At 40.4% G+C, this 16,117-nt stretch overlaps 3 long non-coding RNA genes across 5 annotated transcripts; 1 reads left to right on the forward strand and 2 right to left on the reverse strand.

Annotated features, from left to right (window-relative positions):
• Nucleotides 1-2,976: 2,976 nt before the first annotated feature.
• On the reverse strand, nt 2,977-4,355 carry LOC121757162. Of its 2 annotated transcripts, none has more exons than XR_006041176.1 (2): nt 3,938-4,355; nt 2,977-3,162 (listed from the first exon to the last, which is right to left on the reverse strand). It is a non-coding gene; the product is annotated as an uncharacterized LOC121757162 (long non-coding RNA). The 2 variants fall into 2 exon arrangements; XR_006041177.1 differs by having other exon boundaries at nt 3,593-4,355.
• LOC121757163 lies at nt 3,170-5,537 on the forward strand. The gene is made up of 3 exons (XR_006041178.1): nt 3,170-3,516; nt 4,829-4,895; nt 5,490-5,537. It is a non-coding gene; the product is annotated as an uncharacterized LOC121757163 (long non-coding RNA).
• A 6,683-nt stretch (nt 5,538-12,220) lies between these two features.
• On the reverse strand, nt 12,221-13,512 carry LOC121758620. 2 transcript variants are annotated; one of them, XR_006041529.1, is made up of 2 exons: nt 13,161-13,512; nt 12,221-12,385 (listed from the first exon to the last, which is right to left on the reverse strand). It is a non-coding gene; the product is annotated as an uncharacterized LOC121758620 (long non-coding RNA). The 2 variants fall into 2 exon arrangements; XR_006041530.1 differs by having other exon boundaries at nt 12,816-13,512.
• Between the last annotated feature and the right edge of the window lie 2,605 nt (nt 13,513-16,117).

Here is a 16,117-nt window from a genome sequence, read left to right on the forward strand (position 1 = left end):
AAACTGCAAGGGAAGTGCTGGGTCCAGCAACCACAGCAGCCGAGAAGGGAAACTTTCCTAGACCTGGCGAAGAGGAGAGGGAAAGCAAGCCGCTGCTTCCCGGGTCAAGAAGGCTAAGCCTACCACAGGAAGCAAGTCTGAGGCAGCTTCGCTCCCAGCCCCAACTAAAGTTCCCTTCACCAAGGAACCTACCGGCCCTCCTTCGTCTAGTGAATCTGAAGAGGAGCAGGAGGGAGAACTATATTTCGAACCTGCGGAGGTATGGATTACGAAGGGTTTGCTTGACGCGATGCGGAAGTTTGATGACCCCAAATAGGCGGCGACCTACAAAGAACGGAGTGACCCGGGTAAGCTCGCCAAGTCTGGCAAACGATATGATCCCGAGGAGTTAAAAGAGATAGGTTATGATGAAGAATTCCGGCAGTTCATTGACGCCATCGGTTTCGATTGGTTGTTGAAGCACAGTTCTGTGGAGGTCCCGAGGGCGCTGGCACGGGAGTTCTTTTCTACATTCCGTATGAAATCAACCACTGACTTGGACGCCGATTCCATCACCTTCCGTCTGTTCACCGAAGAGCACAAAATGAGTATCCGGAATGGTCCCTCCGAATGGGACTATTTACGCGTACGGAGGATGGTGAGGGGCTATGGAATGATCGGGTGGTTGGAGCACCGAAATTTACGCCTGGGTTCAAACCGCAATCAGCTTGGGAGTTCATCACCCACCTGGAGGTGGGACAGTTTAAGACAAGTATTTCAAAGGGGTTTCATATAGAGAATCGCATAGTTCGATTTGCTCAGACCTTCATCAGCTACAATCTCATGGGGACTTCCAACTCGGCCTTGACAACGGCAGATTTATACTTTACTTGGTGCAAGGCTAAGGGAGTATGGGTGCATTTAGGCTACTGGTTAGCCCAGGCATGCCATCAAATGACCGCCAATCCTTCCCGACACATGTACACGTGTCACCTTTTAGGGGCTTATCTTCAGCGAAACACGATAATGAAGATCGCCAAATCAGCCCCTTAGGTGGTTATGTGTGAGCCTCCCTAAATCTTCAATGTTGACTACTTTTTAAACAAGGGGTTGTTGTATATGCACGGGAAGGAGATGTGTTTCTACGAAGTCGGCCGAGTGGAACCCCAGGTCAAGCGAGAACCGGAAGTTGTCGAGTCTACAGCCAAGATTGAAGTTGAGGAGATGAGAAAGGAGGTGGGATGGATGAGGTCAGAAATCAGGATGGTCAGAGAAGAGATGGTAGCCCTACGGGGTCGTGTGACTGAATTGGTGGGGAAGTCGTCGGCTCACAGCGGTCAGATGAAGGAGGCTGTCGAGTTAATGATGATGATGTCAAAATGGATGAAGGAGAACTTCTCCGAGCCCCAAGCGAAACTGCCTACTGGACCCAGCAAGGTGTCCACCCAGCCAAGGCAAGGAAGTGCACCTCCCCAGCATCCTCCGCCCGCGTCTAAACCCCTGCTAGCCCTGTTGGCATCAAAGACCCTGATTGTGAAGAGGACATTTACCAAGCAACCGAGTGAGGACGTGACAGAGAAGCTGAATTCGCAGGCAAGGAAGAAAGCAAAGGTGACCCGACCCTACGTACCGCCCCAGTCTGGCTCCCGCGGGGGCCAGACTCCGAATTGAATCCCCCATGAACAAGTAACTTTTACTTTTCTGTTTATCCTTTCTTCTTTCTTTTCGTTTATATATGTTCTTTTTCCCAGCATGCCATATTTTGTATATATTTGCCTGTGATTATATCTTCTTCCACTTAGCCCAATTTTTGGTCTAAGTGTGAGAAGTTTGTGTTTCTTTTCTGGCATGTTTTGGTTGTTCTTCTGTTGTACTTTCTCCCACTTAGCCCGGTGCTCGGTCTAAGTGTGAGAAGTGTGTTTGTTTTTTTTCACGTTTGTTGTTCCTGATGTTTTTTTTATGTTTTGTTGTGTTTTTTTTGTTCTTCCCTGTTTCCCCCCTTCACTGGAATTGCCTGGGGAAAAGCTTGAGTGAAGTGGGAGGGGGAGGGAGTCGTATAGTTGTGTTCTTATGTGATTAGGTGTCTTTAGTTCAAGTTCAGTTTCTTTATGTGTGACGCATGAGCCAGTGAATATAATAAGGCAAGATCCCCTTAGTGAGAGCAATTGAAGATAGGATGCATATCAACTTTGAGGCCTTTTTCCTTAATAAGCTGAATTCGGTTTGAATGAAGTAAGGACGATAGAGGATGCCTTAGATGACCTAGTTCATGCATTTGTGGGGACCGCTGCTTAAAAGTTGAAGCTAGTTCATGCATTTGTGTTTTCTCTGTGTTTTCTTTAAAAGATTGTTTTCTCTTTGTGAGTCTGTAGTATGTCTAGGTCTAGTAGTTTGTGTTTTGTTCGTGTCTTGTTTGTAGAGTCGTTCATGGGAACTGTGCATTGAAATTCGCCTTATATCTTTTTTCTTGTCTTTCATGCTTGAGGACAAGCATGGTTTAAGTGTGAGCAGTTTGATAAGGCTAATTTCATGCATAGGTCTAGGGGTTGAATTAATATAATTATAGGGTCTAACACATGTTTTAAGCCAGGTGTGCAGAAGAATTCGCCAGGTCGAGGAACAAAGAAGATGGATTACAAGGATCATGCAAATACGGCGAATAAGTGAGCAAATTCGGAGGAAAATGACTAGACGGAGGGATCGTGAAACTGAAGGGCAGAATGGAGATTTCTGCGAAGGTTTCTAGAAGATCCTACCGCATCTATATAAGGAAGAGAGCATGCAATGCTCGGGGACTTTTGGCACTTATGTAACGCCCCGTTTTTCTAAACCTAATTTTTGAACCCTAAAGTACTTGCGTTTAATGAAATATTTATTGCGAAGTCCGTGAATTAATTGTTGGTGAATTAATTGTTGAGTGGAATTTCTGGACTAGAGATTTTTGAAATAAATTACTGCGCGAATCTAAAATAATTTCCTTTCCATGAGGAATAAATATATTGGACTCGATTCGCAAGCTGAATCGAATAAATTGGATAAATAATATAGAAATCCAGTCCGCGATGAATAAATCGTGGACTGCACAATTTAAAATAAAATACAATGGACTGTAAATTAACTAGTTTAATTAAATATTATGTAGAGATTTTCCTCCTCCGCGATGAGTTTTTCCTCCTCCGTAATCTGCAAATAAAATGCCAAATAAATCCAAATTAAACCAAAATCATATAAAATAAAATAAAAAAGGGAATTCAAATCCCACTCCTAATCCCACGATTAAAATAAAACGCCCCTCCCCATCACTCCCATAAATCTCTCCCCAAACCTAAACTACCATTAGCCACCTTCTCTCTATTATATATTTTATTTCCAAATCAGATTCTCTCCTATCGTTCTCTTCATTTTCTCAAGGTAATCTCACAAATTTCATTCTAGTTTTCATGATTCAAACCAACTCATTCAATCTTCTTCTAGCAGAAACCGTGAACCAAACTTGAAAGACGGAGCTATCGCGTGTTTTCTCAAATTCTGTTCAAGGTATACTTCCTCCCAATTTCAATTCCTATCGTGTACATCATACTAGAGCATACCACATAGTTTGGAACTCAAATACCTGCTAGAACATATCACTTTGTTGCACCAATCGAAACTCAAAATCGAAGTAAATAAAGTAAAACCGAACCAAGGCAACCAATGCTGCAAATGTATCTCAAAATTCTCGGGGTTAATATCTCCTATCTTTGGCGTTTTGATTCTTTCCTCATCTCGGCAGAATGCCAAAGAGAAACCATAACCATGTCTAGGTTGCAAATATATCTAGCAAAATATAAATAACTTTCAAGATCAAATTTTTGCAGAAGGTGGGCAATATCAAGAACTCAACATAAGCAGATAACCCATATCGACAGATAGTGTTAAAGAATTGAACCTTATTTCACCAAATCAAGTAAGAACCTACCTACAAGATTTAAATCGAGAATTTCGGGGTTGTGCGGGGCTGTTCGGGTTGGCTGCGGTGATGTTCGGGGCTGCACGACCATCGGCGAGCCGCGTCCTCTTCCCGGCGGCGACGGCTGTGTAGACGACGCAGCCAGCAGAAGCTCTTCCCGGCAGCGACGGAACAGCAGCGCGACAGCAGCGTCCTCTTCCGGCGAAATCAAAGGAGCAGTAGCCAGCTCCGGCGAGGCGACTATACAAAGGCAGCGGTGGCTGGTAAGATGGGAGACGACGACGACAGATTGAGATTGTCTGCAATTTGTCGAGAGAGAGAAGAAGGGAGAGGGAGAAGAAGATAGAGAGAGGCGTGGGGTATGGGGAGTAATTTTGGGCCTTTTTAGTTTTTTAAAAAAAAAAAGATTGGGCCTGGGTTTTTAAAAAAATTTGGGCCTTTTTATTTGATTAAGGAGAAGTAAGGATGGGAGTATATTAGTTGGGCAACTTTAATTTGGCCTCACAAATTTTGAATTGGATTAATAAGATGGATGGGGATATTTTAGTTTGGGACAATAATAAAATAAATCTTTGAGTTAATAATTAAATTAATTGTGGGGAATTATTTAGTTAATTCTTGGAATAATTCGATGTACAATTAATTTACCCCAAGTTTTGAAATAAATGTAATTGCGAGGGGAAGTACTTGCGATAATTCAGTTAAGCGCTTATATAACTTTGTGAATTTATTTGACATCGTGTAAAAAAATACGAGGAGCCAATGGAGGAATTAGGGGCGTAAGTGGCCGCCGAATAATCAAAAATTGAGAATCGAGATAAAAGACTTTACTTAGGATGCACGCATTTTTAATTATGTATTTGAAAAGTGTGTTGATATGTATATTATCTAAATGTTAAGGGTGAATCATCGTATGTGAATCGTGATACCAAAGGGAAGAGAGAACTTGAGATTTTAAGCATTCGAGGTGGGCTTTCTTTTACCAAACTCTTTTACGTTTTCAAAAGTATGATTATGGTGGAATAAGGGTGGTTTAAATTGTTATGTCATGCCATGTTTGTTTTGATGATGAGATTGTTGCCTGATGCCTAGTTTGGGAGTTCGCTCCATTAGGCTATAGGGCTATGTTAAGATTGTTGCCTGATGCCTAGTTTGTGAGTTCGCTCCATTAGGCTATAGGGCTATGTTAAACGAATTCGGGTCTGAGTAGGGCCGCAAACCCTATCAGGCTAGTGTACACAGGTGAGATCGTGAGCCGTCCTTGCTAGTCGGCTGGTCTCGTGGGCGAATAGTGTGGCCACACTTTCGTCGCACCATGGAAAGAGGATTTGATTGAATGATGGAAAGAGGATGTGATTGAATGATTGATGAGAAAGTGGGGAGATTGTTTTGACTGGCCAGTCTATGAAATTGTTTTGTGATACTCGATGATATTTCTTTTCTAAATGTAAAACTCGAGTTCACTATGGTATGGATGACATAACTTTCATCAAATGTTTTCGGCATAAGCCCACTGAGTATATTAAGTACTCAGCCCTGCATGTGTTTTCCCTATGTGCAGGTTGAGCGGTGACGAGCAGTTGGTGGTGTTGAGCAATTTAAAATTGAAGCATGGTTTGGTTAGTTGTGAACTACGAGTGTCGTTGTGTCTCCACACATGACGTCACTCTTTCTCTTGAACGCTTCCGCTGAGACATTGTTTTTACTCATCAACCTTTTAGCTTTGAACCTAACTATTTGGATAATGTCAACCGCTTGGCCCTTTTTATTAAATATTAATTATTGGTCAAACTCTTTATTGAAACCCTAGTTTCCTTCGCCTGTTTATTAAGGTCTTTTAATCACGATCGCCCGTATTTATTAACCCTAAAGGGCGGTCGTGACAGTTTGGTATCAGAGCCTCAGTTTCTTTCCGCTCTGGACCCAAGAGTCTTTTGAGTCAAAATCTATTCTTGTATTAATTGACTAAGGTATAAACATCGATGGCCCAACACCACAACTCGTCACGCCCAACCGCGAAGAAAGAGGTAATATATTTTTTGTGAGAAAGCTTTTATGAGAAAGTTTTGGAGAAAAGAAGATGAGAAAAATTTTGAGAAAGAGAGGAGAAAAATTTTGAGAAAGGACGAGGAAATAGAATCTTTCCATGAGGGATCGATTTCAAGTTGAGAAGAGTATTTGCTGATGTTTGAAAAAAAAGAAAGTTGTGAAGAGGAACGGTAGATTGTTTGTTTTACATGAAAGATGAAAGTGCATGTTCAAGTATATTTTGAGTTTTGAATCAAAACCTTTACTCTAAAGTTGAAAGTGAGACGTGAAAGTTTGAGGATAGTGTGAGAGTTTGAAGAAAATTTTATTTCAAAAAAAAATTTGAATGTTAATGTAAAGTGTGAAAGTGTTTTGCTTTGAGATGTGAAAATGTTGTGTGTTATAATACTTGTTTATCTAGAGTATGCACGACTTTTAATGTGATAGTTTTTATCTACGAAATGATGAAATGTGTTGTGAACTTAGAGCTCCTAAGATGTAGGCCTAGTTGACTGTGCGAACTGTAGTTACAAGTTGAAAACTTACCTATTGCTTTTCTGAGCAATGAAAAAGGAACGAGAATCTGAAAGTTGGGGTGAACCCCTATTTTGTCAAGATAAGAGACAAGTAGATCAAGAGTGGGGATGGAGGTCGGTGGACCCCAGAAAATTTTTTTTTTTTCTATTTCTTGGAATGACGCGAACTGTTGGAGCAAGCTTAATGTGTGAAACATGTATTAATTTATGGTCTATTGGCGTTGAAGTATGAAGTATATTATGAAATTGTTGGTGGGAGCGGAATATGACGCTATGAACTTTGTATGCGAACATAGAGTGCCTAAGAAATATGTTAGATTGAACGATATCGAATTTAGTGGTTGACAACTGCAATATCACTTTTCCGAGTGATAGGACAAACGGAAATATGTGGTGTGAACTCGAACTTTATTGAATGATTACAAATTTAGTATTGTTTTTCCCTGAACAAGAACAAGGAGAATGCAAAAAGACGTAGTATATGATAACGAGTTTAAGAAAAGAAGAAGTGCAAATTGAAGAGATGTTCCAAACGAGAAAATGTTCGAGGCAAGAAGAGATGCAAAATGAGGTAACCGTACAACGGAGGTAGAGAGCATACCTGCGATCTAATAAGATAAATCCAATTATATGTCAAAAGTGGCGATGCGACGAAAATGACCGTTATAACATGTTGAGAGCGCGAGTATAACTACAACGTTTTAAGAGAATGACTGTTATCACGTGCAAAGAATATTATGAAGATATGGCTTTCAACTACTGTTATTAGTTGTAACGACACGATGAATCTCAATTTGGAGTCCAAGGTTTCTTAGAACGATGTTACCATGTTCAGGCTCACGAAAAATGGACTAGGGAGTGCGACCTTCGTAGCGAGAATGAATGATTTTAAATTAACAGTACTTACTTGGATTCTAAACTCCTTTCGATATATATTGAATAACCTGAGCCCTTGTCTATTTAAACATCTTGGTTAACTCATGCTTTGCGAGTAATGCCCATTATTTTTTTTATTTTTTTTCCTATATCAAGTCATGACTCCCTTTCAGTTCTTGAAAATTAGTGTTTACCTTTGTAACTTTGGACATCTTGATTAGTAGTCTTCTTTGATTCATCTTTCGTAAGGATAATATTTTGACCTTATGAGCTTCCGTCATTGAACTTCACTCCTAAAGTTGTTTGCAGTTATGACCTTCAGTATGATCACATCTCCCATATATGTATCTTCAAAGGGTGGAATATTCTCCTTGGAACTTTTATACACCTTTTTATTTCGTAACTATGCAAGCGGCAAGTTCTTTCTTGTAGAAGTGAAATTCTTTTTAGCTCAGTTTCACTACATACATTGTTTCATGCTCAACGATTTTTTTTTCTTTCTGCAACACCAAGTTAAGGCTATCTTGTTCTCTTTTTCCTTAACGTGTTTGATCTAGCTGATTCTCCTAAAAGTTCACTTCACGTTGGTTGCAAACCTGTGAATCCATTGATGTGATATCATTATTCCATATTTTGGTCTTCGTTTAACCATGATTAGTGTTGCTTCATGGAAACAGCCTACATTTCTGAATCCTCATGCAACTTATCATTTCTGGCCATGACATTGTTTGGGACATTATCCATTGTGGTATGGACCTTTCAAAATTGATCGGACAACTGAATTATCTTTTTTTTGGTAGCCTACTACGGAAATTGAGATCTATCTCAATCTCATCCTATTTTCATGACCTATCTTATGTCCTTTCAAGCTTTGTTGGGATAATCCAAACCAATTGCTGTGAGTTAGTGTGGAGATTCAAAGCAAAAGAGCTAAAATTGTAATTCTTGTTTCCTTGAGTGATTTCTAAACTCTTCCTATATAAAGACGTTTTAGCAGTGTTGCTATAATTTGAAATCAGTCCATATCCAAGTTAACACTGTTTGATTAAATTTTGAGTTCTTGATACACATTCGGAGTTCTTGATGCAACATGGTAGGGAAAGCAAAAGCTTGATCTTTTAAGATACACATGGGAAATAAGTTTTATAGACAGACACGCGATGAAATGATATACCAACCAGAAATGTGGACATGACCGATAGAACGAGACGAGGAATATTTCGCACTTACGAACCGCTTGCAACGAGCAAGAAATTGAATGTCGTGCTATGTACATAGATAATGCGATTGGAGAAAAAAAATGGTACGAAAATTTTAGGCACATGTGCCCGATCGTCTTGTACGATGTAGAGATCTAGGTGAAAATAGTTGATCGATCGATACGATGATGATAAATAAAACTAAGTGAGCAACGAGGAATGAAGTATTTAAAGATCACTGCTACAATACAACAATTGCCGAGAAAATAAGAGCATGTTAACAAGGTGACACCATCAACAAAGAAAGAAACGTTCGAATCAAGATATGTCGAGTAGGAAAGGAATTGAAAGAAAGAACGCGTTGTATCCCCACCACCTCCTCAACCGAAGTAGAGAATTAGGAACATTATTATAAGAATCTTCACATAGGAAGAAAATGGAGGGAATGTTGGAATAAGTTTTCAGTGATATGCTCATATCCTGATGAAGTAGACCGAAAGTGAAAATAGCAAAATAAGTTTATATAGACATGATATTAGGATCGTTAAGAAAAGTCATGTTGGACTACCTTTCCTGACAAATAGACAATCGTAGTTTACAATTGACATGGAGCCATGATCAACCCTAAATATCTAGGACAACATCCAAAATGATGACTAAGGAGTTGGAAGAACTCAAGATGCAACTGCAAGAACTGTAAAACCCTAGGTTTCATCAAATTCAGTGTGCCACCTCGAGGTGCACCAATGATATTGTTGAAGAATGACGGAATGCTGAGATTGTGCATAAATTTTCGAGAGCAGAATGAGATGACACTTTAGAACATGTATCAATTAACGGGAATAGATGATTGGTTCGATCAACTTCGAGGAGTTGGTGCCTTTGTGAAAACGAAATTGACATTTGAATACCATCAATTGGAGTCTGACAAGATGTATCCAAGACGGCTTTTCGAACTAGATATGGTCATTATGAGTTATATTGATGCCCTTCGGATTGACAAATGCCCCGGTGGTATTTATGGACCTTATGAATCGTGTGTTTTATCCATACTTGGATAAGTTCGTCGTAGTCTTCATAGACGATGTCCTTATCTACTCAAAGATCGAGGAGGAACATAAAGAACATTTGAGGACTACCTTGGAGACGTTAAGGGCTAAGAAACTCTAAGCCAAGTTCAGTAAGTGTGAGTTTTGGCTCAAAGAAGTGAATTTCCTTGGGTACATAGCGAGCGCAGATGGAATTCGAGTAGACCCAGCAAAGGTGGAAGCTGTACAGAAATGGAAAACACCAACCACACCTAATGAAATTCAGAGTTTCCTAGGGCTGGCGGGATATTATTGGAGATTCATCGAAGGATTTTCTAAGATAGCAAGGCCAATGACTCAACAACTCAAGAAGGGGATAAAAGTCAACTGGACCCCAGAGTGTGAGGTAAGTTTTCGACTGTTGAAGGAAAAGCTAACTAGTGCACCGATTCTAGCCGTGCCAGAACCTGGAGTGAACTACGTGGTATACACTGACGCTTCGAAGGTGGGACTTGGATGTGTGTTGATACAGAACAACAAAGTGATTGCTTATGCATCACGACAATTGAGGCCACACGAGTTGAACTATCCAACCCACGACTTGGAGTTAGCAGCGGTAGTACACGCCTTAAAGATTTAGAGACATCACCTCTACGGAGTTCGATGTGAGATCTTTATGGATCACAAAAGCCTGAAGTATTTCTTCGAGCAGAAAGATTTGAACATGTGACAATAAAGATGGCTCGAGTTGGTGAAGGACTACGATTGTGGCATCAATTACCACCCCGACAAAGCAAATGTAGTGGCAGATGCTTTAAGCCGGAAGGACCATTCACAACTGGCTACTTTCCTCACCAAAGAAGAAAGCTTGATTCGCGAGTTCAGCAAGATGCGTTTGGAAGTGGTGAGGGCACCGGAAACAGTGGAGCACGAATCGCCACTTTAGCTGTTGAGCCTGATCTAAGGTCGAGAATTATTGAAGCACGACAGATGTATGCGAAATTAGAGGAAATTCACGTAGAAGTGCGAACTGGCGAACCTGGGAATTTTAGTGAAGAAGGTTACAATGCCCTTACATTCGAAGGAAGACTGCATGCCGAATAACGAGGGACAAAAAAAAGAGATTATGAGTGAAGCGCATGAAGTACGGAAATGTACCAAGATCTGAAGAAGTCCTTTTGGTGGAATAGAATGAAGAGGGACATAGCGTCATTCTTCGAGAGATGTTTAGTCTGCCAGCAAGTAAAGACTCTACATCAACGCCCGTATGGAAAATTACAACCACTAGAGATTCCTCAGTGGAAATGGGAGCACACCGCCATGTATTTCGTGACGGGATTGCCGAGGACTCTGAGAGGGAACACCTCTATTTGGATAATTATAGATCGACTTACCAAGATTGCACGCTTCACACTTTATAACCAATTCTCATAAGATATGGGTCCAACAAACTAGCTCAAATTTACATGAGGGGGATAGTTCGATTGCATGGAGTCCCAATGACTATCACGTCCGACCGTGACCCAGAATTCACCTCAAGATTTTGGATAAGTCTACAGAAGGAGCTTGGAACCAAAATGAACTTCAGCACAGCGTTTCGCCTGCAAACCGATGGACAGTCCGAAAGAACGATCCATACTCTCGAAGATATGTTGAGAGTCGTGGTACTCGACCGAGAAGGAGGCTGGGAGGCAGCACTATCACTGACTGAGTTCGCCTACAACAACAGTTTTTCGGCAACGATAAACATGGCGCCGTATGAGGCATTATACGGAAGAAGGTGTAAATCACCGCTCTACTGGGACGAAGTTGGCGAGAGAAGAATACTTGGACCCGATGCAGCTGAAGAAATGGTGGGAATCGTTCGGCAAATTCGAGAAAGGATAAAAGAAGCTCAAGACAGATAGAAATCATACGCGGATGTCCGACGAACCGACTTACAATTCCAAGCTGGCGATAAAGTTTTTCCTGAAAGTATCTCCGTCAAAAGGGATAACACGATTTGGCGTCAAGGGCAAATTGAAGCCGCGATTTATTGGGCCTTATGAATTTCTTGAAGGAGTGGGTCTCGTCGCATATCGGTTGGCGCTACCACCAAGCCTTGGAAATGTGCACAACGTTTTTCATGTGTTACAATTACGAAAATACGTGTTCGACCCGAAGCACGTGATCCGTTTCGAAGAAGTCGCCTTGAATCCAGAATTTGAGCCACGAGGAGAGACCCCAATCCATTCTGGACCGAAAGATCTAGAATGTGAGAAATAAACATATTGCTTGTGTGAAAGTACATTGGGAAAATCATGGGCATGAAGAAGCCACGTGGGAGAATGAGGATAAAATGATGGATTTGTACTCATAAGTCTCTACTTGAGGGTAACAAATTTCGGGACGAAATTTCTGTTAAGGTTGGTAGGATGTAACGCCCCGTTTTTCTAAACCTAATTTTTGAACCCTAAAGTACTTGCGTTTAATGAAATATTTATTGCGAAGTCCGTGAATTAATTGTTGGTGAATTAATTGTTGAGTGGAATTTCTGGACTAGAGATTTGTGAAATAAATTACTGCGCGAATCTAAAATAATTTCCTTTCCATGAGGAATAAATATATTGGACTCGATTCGCAAGCTGAATCGAATAAATTGGATAAATAATATAGAAATCCAGTCCGTGATGAATAAATCGTGGACTGCACAATTTAAAATAAAATACAATGGACTGTAAATTAACTAGTTTAATTAAATATTATGTAGAGATTTTCCTCCTCCGCGATGAGTTTTTCCTCCTCCGTAATCTGCAAATAAAATACCAAATAAATCCAAATTAAACCAAAATCATATAAAATAAAATAAAAAAGGGAATTCAAATCTCACTCCTAATCCCACGATTAAAATAAAACGCCCCTCCCCATCACTCCCATAAATCTCTCCCCAAACCTAAACTACCATTAGCCACCTTCTCTCTATTATATATTTTATTTCCAAATCAGATTCTCTCCTATCGTTCTCTTCATTTTCTCAAGGTAATCTCACAAATTTCATTCTAGTTTTCATGATTCAAACCAACTCATTCAATCTTCTTCTAGCAGAAACCGTGAACCAAACTTGAAAGACGGAGCTATCGCGTGTTTTCTCAAATTCTGTTCAAGGTATACTTCCTCCCAATTTCAATTCCTATCGTGTACATCATACTAGAGCATACCACATAGTTTGGAACTCAAATACCTGCTAGAACATATCACTTTGTTGCACCAATCGAAACTCAAAATCGAAGTAAATAAAGTAAAACCGAACCAAGGCAACCAATGCTGCAAATGTATCTCAAAATTCTCGGGGTTATTATCTCCTATCTTTGGCGTTTTGATTCTTTCCTCATCTCGGCAGAATGCCAAAGAGAAACCATAACCATGTCTAGGTTGCAAATATATCTAGCAAAATATAAATAACTTTCAAGATCAAATTTTTGCAGAAGGTGGGCAATATCAAGAACTCAACATAAGCAGATAACCCATATCGACAGATAGTGTTAAAGAATTGAACCTTATTTCACCAAATCAAGTAAGAACCTACCTACAAGATTTAAATCGAGAATTTCGGGGTTGTGCGGGGCTGTTCGGGTTGGCTGCGGTGATGTTCGGGGCTGCACGACCATCGGCGAGCCGCGTCCTCTTCCCGGCGGCGACGGCTGTGTAGACGACGCAGCCAGCAGAAGCTCTTCCCGGCGGCGACGGAACAGCAGCGCGACAGCAGCGTCCTCTTCCGGCGAAATCAAAGGAGCAGTAGCCAGCTCCGGCGAGGCGACTATACAAAGGCAGCGGTGGCTGGTAAGATGGGAGACGACGACGACAGATTGAGAATGTCTGCAATTTGTCGAGAGAGAGAAGAAGGGAGAGGGAGAAGAAGATAGAGAGAGGCGTGGGGTATGGGGAGTAATTTTGGGCCTTTTTAGTTTTAAAAAAAAAAAGATTGGGCCTTGGTTTTTAAAAAAATTTGGGCCTTTTTATTTGATTAAGGAGAAGTAAGGATGGGAGTATATTAGTTGGGCAACTTTAATTTGGCCTCACAAATTTTGAATTGGATTAATAAGATGGATGGGGATATTTTAGTTTGGGCCAATAATAAAATAAATCTTTGAGTTAATAATTAAATTAATTGTGGGGAATTATTTAGTTAATTCTTGGAATAATTCGATGTACAATTAATTTACCCCAAGTTTTGAAATAAATGTAATTGCGAGGGGAAGTACTTGCGATAATTCAGTTAAGCGCTTATATAACTTTGTGAATTTATTTGACATCGTGTAAAAAATACGAGGAGCCAATGGAGGAATTAGGGGCGTAAGTGGCCGCCGAATAATCAAAAATTGAGAAACGAGATAAAAGACTTTACTTAGGATGCACGCATTTTTAATTATGTATTTGAAAAGTGTGTTGATATGTATATTATCTAAATGTTAAAGGTGAATCATCGTATGTGAATCGTGATACCAAAGGGAAGAGAGAACTTGAGATTTTAAGCATTCGAGGTGGGCTTTCTTTTACCAAACTCTTTTACGTTTTCAAAAGTATGATTATGGTGGAATAAGGGTGGTTTAAATTGTTATGTCATGCCATGTTGTTTTGATGATGAGATTGTTGCCTGATGCCTAGTTTGTGAGTTCGCTCCATTAGGCTATAGGGCTATGTTAAGATTGTTGCCTGATGCCTAGTTTGTGAGTTCGCTCCATTAGGCTATAGGGCTATGTTAAACGAATTCGGGTCTGAGTAGGGCCGCAAACCCTATCAGGCTAGTGTACACAGGTGAGATCGTGAGCCGTCCTTGCTAGTCGGCCGGTCTCGTGGGCGAATAGTGTGGCCACACTTTCGTCGCACCATGGAAAGAGGATTTTATTGAATGATGGAAAGAGGATGTGATTGAATGATTGATGAGAAAGTGGGGAGATTGTTTTGACTGGCCAGTCTATGAAATTGTTTTGTGATACTCGATGATATTTCTTTTCTAAATGTAAAACTCGAGTTCACTATGGTATGGATGACATAACTTTCATCAAATGTTTTCGGCATAAGCCCACTGAGTATATTAAGTACTCAGCCCTGCATGTGTTTTCCCTATGTGCAGGTTGAGCGGTGACGAGCAGTTGGTGGTGTTGAGCAATTTAAAATTGAAGCATGGTTTGGTTAGTTGTGAACTACGAGTGTCGTTGTGTCTCCACACATGACGTCACTCTTTCTCTTGAACGCTTCCGCTGAGACATTGTTTTTACTCATCAACCTTTTAGCTTTGAACCTAACTATTTGGATAATGTCAACCGCTTGGCCCTTTTTATTAAATATTAATTATTGGTCAAACTCTTTATTGAAACCTTAGTTTCCTTCGCCTGTTTATTAAGGTCTTTTAATCACGATCGCCCGTATTTATTAACCCTAAAGGGCGGTCGTGACAACTTAGGCCTCTGGTTCTTAGCTCACACACTTCTGCATACTTAGGGGATTTTCAGAGTTTCGAAGTGGGTTACATTTGCCGTCACTGTTGCTTTCTAATTCTCGACATTTGTGGTGTAATATCGTCCTTGCAGAGGGCGAAGAAACAATTTCCCATTTTTATTTTAGTGACTGCTGAGGATTTCACCGAGCTTCGTCGTTCGAAGCTCGGCTCTGTTTTCGGTTAAATTTCCTTAGTTTATGCAATTTCTATTTTCCGTATTTGAGCTGCTGTTGAGTTTTGGTTATGGATGTTCATTATTTTGAGTTTGTTGTGATTACTGAGTTGGATGTTTGAGTTTCGTGTTGGTTGCTGAGTTTGGGTGGAATCGTTGGAATCTAGTGTTGATCGAAGTAGATCTGGGTGAATCGGGAACTATGGAGTTGATTTTGGTTACTGTTGGGTTCGGTTTGCTTGGATCCAGAGTGGATTGAGTTTCCGACGTTGGATCTGAAGAGTGATTGAGATTTATGCCTAGCTTTCGTATTTTCATTTCATTCCGCCTAGTATACGTAGATCTGTTTTATTTCCGGTTGTTTGCAAGTTTCCGACGTCCGAATTTTTACATTTTGTTCGAAACCCGGTATGTGCTCTGTTTTCTTCATCTTCGTGTTTGATTCAGTTGAAGTTATGCATGTCATTGTTAGTTAGGTTCTTAGTTTGTTAGTTGCAGCTTTTCTTCCGTACTTGATATTTCTGGAAGTTGGTCCCCACTTCTATTTGCGTTCTGTTTAGCTATAGTTGGTAATTGTTTGCTTGGTCTAGGAAGTAAGTTTAAAATTACGTAGATCTAAGGATGTTCGATGTCTGCATGCTGTTTACAGTTTACTAGGTCTAATGTTTAATTTCGTGCTTAGGTCTAGAAGTAGTTATATCTCAACCCAAGTTTGCGTGGCAGTAGCCGTTTTCTAACCAAAAATCTCTAGATGCTTTCTTACGTGTCCATATTCGTGGGATCGACCATTTGCTTCTCTATACTAGTCTATAGTATAACGGGTTGAGGGATCTTTGAACGCGAGAGTTTGTGTGTCCATCGACAGAGTCTT

Source organism: Salvia splendens, chromosome 12, assembly GCF_004379255.2.
Source record: "Salvia splendens isolate huo1 chromosome 12, SspV2, whole genome shotgun sequence".
Lineage (NCBI taxonomy): Eukaryota > Viridiplantae > Streptophyta > Magnoliopsida > Lamiales > Lamiaceae > Salvia > Salvia splendens.